This window comes from Pipistrellus hanaki (assembly GCF_964339955.1).
Source record: "Pipistrellus hanaki genome assembly, chromosome: 3".
NCBI classification, from domain to species: Eukaryota; Metazoa; Chordata; class Mammalia; order Chiroptera; family Vespertilionidae; genus Pipistrellus; species Pipistrellus hanaki.
The window spans coordinates 92324044-92330043 of NC_140505.1; positions in this window are offsets into that span (position 1 = coordinate 92324044).

Here is a 6000-nt window from a genome sequence, read left to right on the forward strand (position 1 = left end):
AGATTGACAGTCTGTTCGATGCTTCTCTGCCTCTGTATATATTTTTGTTGATCTGTTTATAAGTTCTTTATTATCCATAAATGAGTGAGATCATGTGGTCTTTTTCTTTCACTGACTGGCTTATTTTACTTAGCATAATGCTCTCTAGTTCCATCTATGCTGCTGCAAATGGTAAGAATTCCTACTTTTTTTAAAAAAATATATTTTATTGATTTTGTACAGAGAGGAAGAGAGAGAGATAGCAAGTTAGAAACATCGACAAGAGAGAGTCATCGATCAGCTGCCTCTTGCACACCCCCTACTGGAGATGTGCCTGCAACCAAGGTACATGCCCTTGACCAGAATCGAACCCGGGACCCTTCAGTCCCCAAGCCGATGCTCTATCCATTAAGCCAAACCGGTTTGGGCAAGAATTCCTACTTTTTTATGGCAGCGTAGTATTCCATTGTATAGATGTACCACAGTTTTCTAATCCACTCGTGTGATGATGGGCATTTGGGCTGCTTCCAAATCTTAGCTACTGTAAATTGTGCTGCTATGAACATAAGGGTGCATATATCCTTTCTGATTGGTGTTTCTGTTTTCTTGGGATATATTCCTAGTAGTGGAATTACTGGGTCAAATTACAGTTCCATTTTTTATTTTATTTTTTTTTGGGGGGGCGGGGGAAGACACCACACTGTTCTCCACAGTGACTGCATCAGTCTGCATTCCCACCAGCAGTGAAAGAGGGTTCCTTTTTCTCCGCATCCTATTTAGCACTTGTCATTTGTTGATTTGTTGATGATAGCCATTCTGACAGGTGTAATATGGTACATCATTGTCATTTTGGTTTGCATCTCTTGGATGATGAGTGACTCTGAGCATGTTTTCATGTGTCTCTTGGCTTTCTGAATGTCCTCTTTTGAAAAATGTCTATTTAGGTCCTTTGACCTTTTTTTTTTAAATTGGGTTGTTTATCTTTCTTTTGTTAAGTTATATGAGTTCTCTGTATATGTTTGAAATTATATCCTTATGGGAGATAGCACTGGCAAATATGTTCTCCCATGCCACGGGCTTTCTTGTTGTTTTGCTGATGGTTTCTTTTGCTGTGCAGAAACTTTTAATTTTGATGTAGTCTCATTTGTTTATTTTCTCCTTAGTTTCCATTGTCCTAGGAGCTGTATTGGTAAAGATATTGCTACAACAAATGTCTGCTGTTTTGTTGCCTTTGTCTTTTTCTAAGATTTTTATGGTTTCCCATCTTAGGTTTAAATCCTTTATCTATTTTGAGTTTATTTTTGTGTATGGTGTAAGGTGGTGGTCTAGTTTCATTTTTTGCAAGTATCTGTCCAGTTTTCCCAACACCATTTATTGAAGAGGCTGTCTTGTCTCCATTGTATACTCTTGTCAAATATTTATTGAGTGTAATTGTTTGGGTCATTTCTGGGCTTACTGTTCTGTTCCATGGGGCTATATGTCTGTTCTTGTGCCAGTACCAGGCAGTTTTGAGAACAGTGGATTTGTAGTGTAGCTTGATAAATGGTTGTGATTGCTCCCATATTGTTCTTCTTTCTCAAGATTGCTGCAGCTATTCAGGGTATTTTTTAATTCCAGATAAATTTTTGGAGCATTTATTCTAGGTCTTTGAAATATGCTGTTGGTATTTTAATGGGGTTTTCATTGAATTTATAGATTGCTTTTGGTAATATGGACATGGTATATTCTTCCATTTTTTCATGACTTACTCTGTCTTGTTTTTGTTGTTGTTTTAATATTTCATTGCTTTTTTATAGAGAGGAAGGGAGAGGGACAGAGAGTTAGAAATGTTGATGAGAGAGAAACATCGATCAGCTGCCTCCTGCGCACTCCCTACTGGGGATGTGCCCCAAACCAAGGTACATGCCCTTGATCAGAATTGAACCTGGGACCCTTCAGTCTGCAGGCCAAAGCTCTATCCACTGAGCCAAATCGGTTTCGTCCTCAGTCTTGCATTTTAGTGTTCTAATATTTTCTGAATACAGACCCTTTGTCTCCTTGGTTAAGTTTATTCTTAAGTATCTTAATTTTTTGTTTATTTGATTCAATGGTAAATGGGATTGTTTTTTAAATTTCTTTCTGTGAGTTCATTATTGGTGTATAGAAAAGCCATAAACTTCTGGGTGTTAATTTTGTATTCTGCTACATTGCCAACTATATTTTTTTAAGTCTAGTAGTTTTTTGGATGGAGTTTTTTTGGTTTTCTATGTACAATATCATCTCATCTGAGAATAAGGACAGTTTTACTTCTTCTTTTCCTATTTGGATGCCTTTTATTGCTTCTTCTTTTCTAATAGCAATGACTAGTACTTCCAGTACTATGTCGAACAGGAGTGGTGAGAGTGGGCATCCCTGTCTTGTTCCTGTTCTTAGGAGAAATGGTTTTAGTTTCTGCCCATTTAGTATGATGTTGGCTATGGGTTTGTCATATATGGCTTTTATTGTATTGAGAAATGATCCTTCTATTCCCACCTTGCTGTGGGTTTTTATCAAGAAAGGGTGTTGGATTTTGTCAAGTGCTTTTTCTACATTTATGGATATGATTATATGGTGTGTGTGTGTGTGTGTTTTTAATCTCTGTTTGTTTATGTGGTATATCACATTTATTGGCTTGTAGATATTGTAGCACCTTGCATCCCTGGGATAAATTATATTTGTTCATGGTGTATGATCTTTTTGATGTACTGCTGAATCCAATTTACTAGAATTTTGTTGAGGATTTTGGTGTCTATGTTCAGCAATATCGGCCTGTAATTCTCTTTCTCTGTAATTTCTTTAACTGTTTTTGTGATTAGAGTAATGCTGGCTTCAGAAGAGCTTGGATCATTCCTCTTGAATTTTTTTAATAGTTTGAAGAAGATAGGCTTTATTTCTTCTTTGAATGTTTGTTGGAAGTTTTTTTATTATTGCTTCAATTTTTTTATTACTATTCAGATTTTTTTATTCTTCCTGTTTGAGTTTTGGAAGGTCGTTTTTTTCCTTGGAATATGTCTATTTCTTCTAGGTTGACCAGTTTTTTGGAATGAGTTGCTCATAGTACATTTTTATGATTCTTTGTATTTCTGTGGTTTCTGCTGTTATTTCACCCATTTCACTTCTGATTTTGTTTATTTGGGTCCTCTCTCTTTGCTTCTTGGTGAGCCTGGATCATTCTTTTTTATACTTTCAAAGAACCAACTCTTGGTTTCGTTGAACTCTTGTATTTTTTTTTTGTCATTCATTTCTGCTCTGATTTTTATTATTTCCTTCCTTTTGCTCACACTGGGCTTTCCTTGTTGCTCTCTTCCTTATATTTAAAGTTGAAGAGTTACCAGTTTTTGTTTTTTTGTTTTGTTTCATTTTTTGTTTTTTGTTTTTTGTTTTTTAGGTAGGTCTGTAATGTTTTGAACTTCCCTCTCAGTACTGCTTTCCTTGTGTCCCAAAGATTTTGGATTGTTTTGTTTTCATTGTCCTTTGTTTCCAGGATGTGTTTTATTTTTTCTTTGATCTCTTTGGTAATCCACTCATTGTTTAATTGTATACTATTTGGCCTCCAAATGTTTTAATTTCTGTGATTTTTTTTTAACTGTAGTTGATTTCTAATTTTATGCCACTGTGGTCTTAGAAGATTACTGATATGATTTTGGAAAAACTTTGCCTGTGTCCCAGTGTCTTTTAAAATGTCCCATGTGCAGTTGAGAAGAATGTATATTCTGTAGTTTTGTGGTGGAATGTTCTAAAGATGTGAATTAAGTTCATCTGATCTAGTGAGTATTTTATCATTGATATTTCTTTGCTAATATTTTGGCTAGAGGATAGATCCAGTTAATGGTGTATTAAAGTCTCCTATATGATTGTGTTGCTGTCAATTTCCTCCCCTGATATCTTCCAGAAGTTTTTTTTTTTTTTTTTTTTTTTTTTTTTTTTTTTTTTATGTATTTGGTTGCTCTTGCGTTGGATGCATAAAAGTTTACCAGAGTTATATCTTATTGTTGTATCAATCCCTTTAGAATTATGAAGTGGCCTTTCTTGTCTCTTGTTATGGTCTTCATTTTGAGGTCTATTTTGTCAGATATAAGTATTACTACCCCAGCTTTTTTTTTAATTTTCATTTGACTAATCGATATTTTCCCATTCCTTCAATTTCAGTCTGTGTGAGTCTCTTGTTCTGAGGTGGGTCTCCTGTAGACAGCATATATATAGATCATGTTTTCTTATCCATTCAGTCACTTTATTTCTTTTATTGGAGCATTTAATCCATTTACATTTAATGTTATTGTTGAAATGTTTTGTTTGCAGTCATTTATTTACTTTATGCCTGTGTTCCTTCTTCCCTTTCTGTTTTTTCTATTTACTATATTCCCTTTAACATTTCTTACAAGGCTGGGTTGATGGTAATAAACACCTTTAGCCTTTTTGGGGTTTTTTTGTTTGTTTGTTTGTTTGTTTATGAAACTCCTGATTTCCCCTTCAATCTTGATTGGTAGTCTTGTTCCATAGAGTGTTCTTGGACTCAGTCCTTTGCTTTGCATCACTTCCATTCCCTTCAAGTTTTATGTATTTCTGTTTAGACATCATTTGATAATCTGATGGGGGAAATTCTTTGTAGGTAACTCTCAATCTGTCTCTTGCAGTCTTTAAGATTTTCTTTTTGTTATTAACATTTGCAATTGTAATTATGATGTGTTTTGGTGTGGGTCTTTTGGGATTCCTCTTGCTTGTGACTTTCTGTACTTGTGTAACTTTTTTCTTTCTTGTATCAGGGAAGTTTTCTATCATTATTTCTTCAAATAGATTTCCTAATCCTAGCTGCTCTTCTTGTCTTCTGGCAGCGCTATTATACATATGTTTCTTCATTTTGCATTGTCTCAAAGCTCCCTTAGGCTCTCCTCCTGTTTTTTAATGTTTTTCTCCAGTTGCTGTTCAGATTGGGCTTGTTTCTGTACCTTATCTTCTAACTCACTAATTCAGTCCTTTGCTTCTTTTAGTCTATTCTTGAAATCTTCCATTTTTTTTCTTTTTTATTTAGCTTATCACTTTTGATTTATTCCTGGTTTTTGCATAGGTTGTTGATTTCCTCGTTTTTCTGGTGTATGAATTGTACGATCTTTGTACAAATTCTTTTTCAGTGATGTTTCATGGCTCCATTTCTCTTATTTCCCTTTTTGGTGATTCCTCTTTTTTCCCCCCTGGGGATTATTTCATTGTGTCCCCATTCTAACTATTACCAGAAGATGCAAATGCCTACTTGTGGGGATCTAGGCCATGTGCAGTGGAAGCCTCATGACACCCAAGTGTCACTGAAGAGCTCCGGACATCAAGATGTGTGGCTGCTGTGGCTTGGTGGCAGCCACGCTCACCCAGGTTCAGAGTCACCAGCACTCAATTTAGCCTCGTGTGCATCTAGAATCAGAGACCCCACCTATGCCATGCTAAAAAAGAGACCCCGCTTGTGTGTGCTGAAAATCAGAGTCCCTTAGCACATGCCAGGAGTCAGAGTCCTCCTGTGTCTGCACTGAGAATCAAATATTGGAGTCTTTGTTGCTTGGTGTGACCTTGTGCCAAGAAGCATGGTCCCTGTGTGTGCATGCACTGAGAATTTGAGTCACTAGCTTTTTGTGTGCTTGCACTGAGAATCAGGGATTCCAGATGCGCATGATGAGAAATAGTCAAGTCACTGGTGCTCAATGCTGCCTCTCATGCAGAGAATCAGGGTCCCTCGTCTGCTTGGGGGACCATGAAAAAAGCCATAGCCAGTGTGGCTTTTGGGTTTAAAGGCTTGGAGAAAGAGCCGACAAATGAACTGACACACAAGACAAGAAATATTAATTTGATTATGGAGAGAACACAGGGAAAAGCTCAACTGTAGTAGTGGGTCTCCATTCCCATCTGCTTTTATTTACTAGAATACACAATTGCCTCTTAGGAATGCAAACAGATATATCAATGGTAATGTTTAATAAACAGTAATATTATCAGGATTTGGGGAAGTTTGCTTTAGGA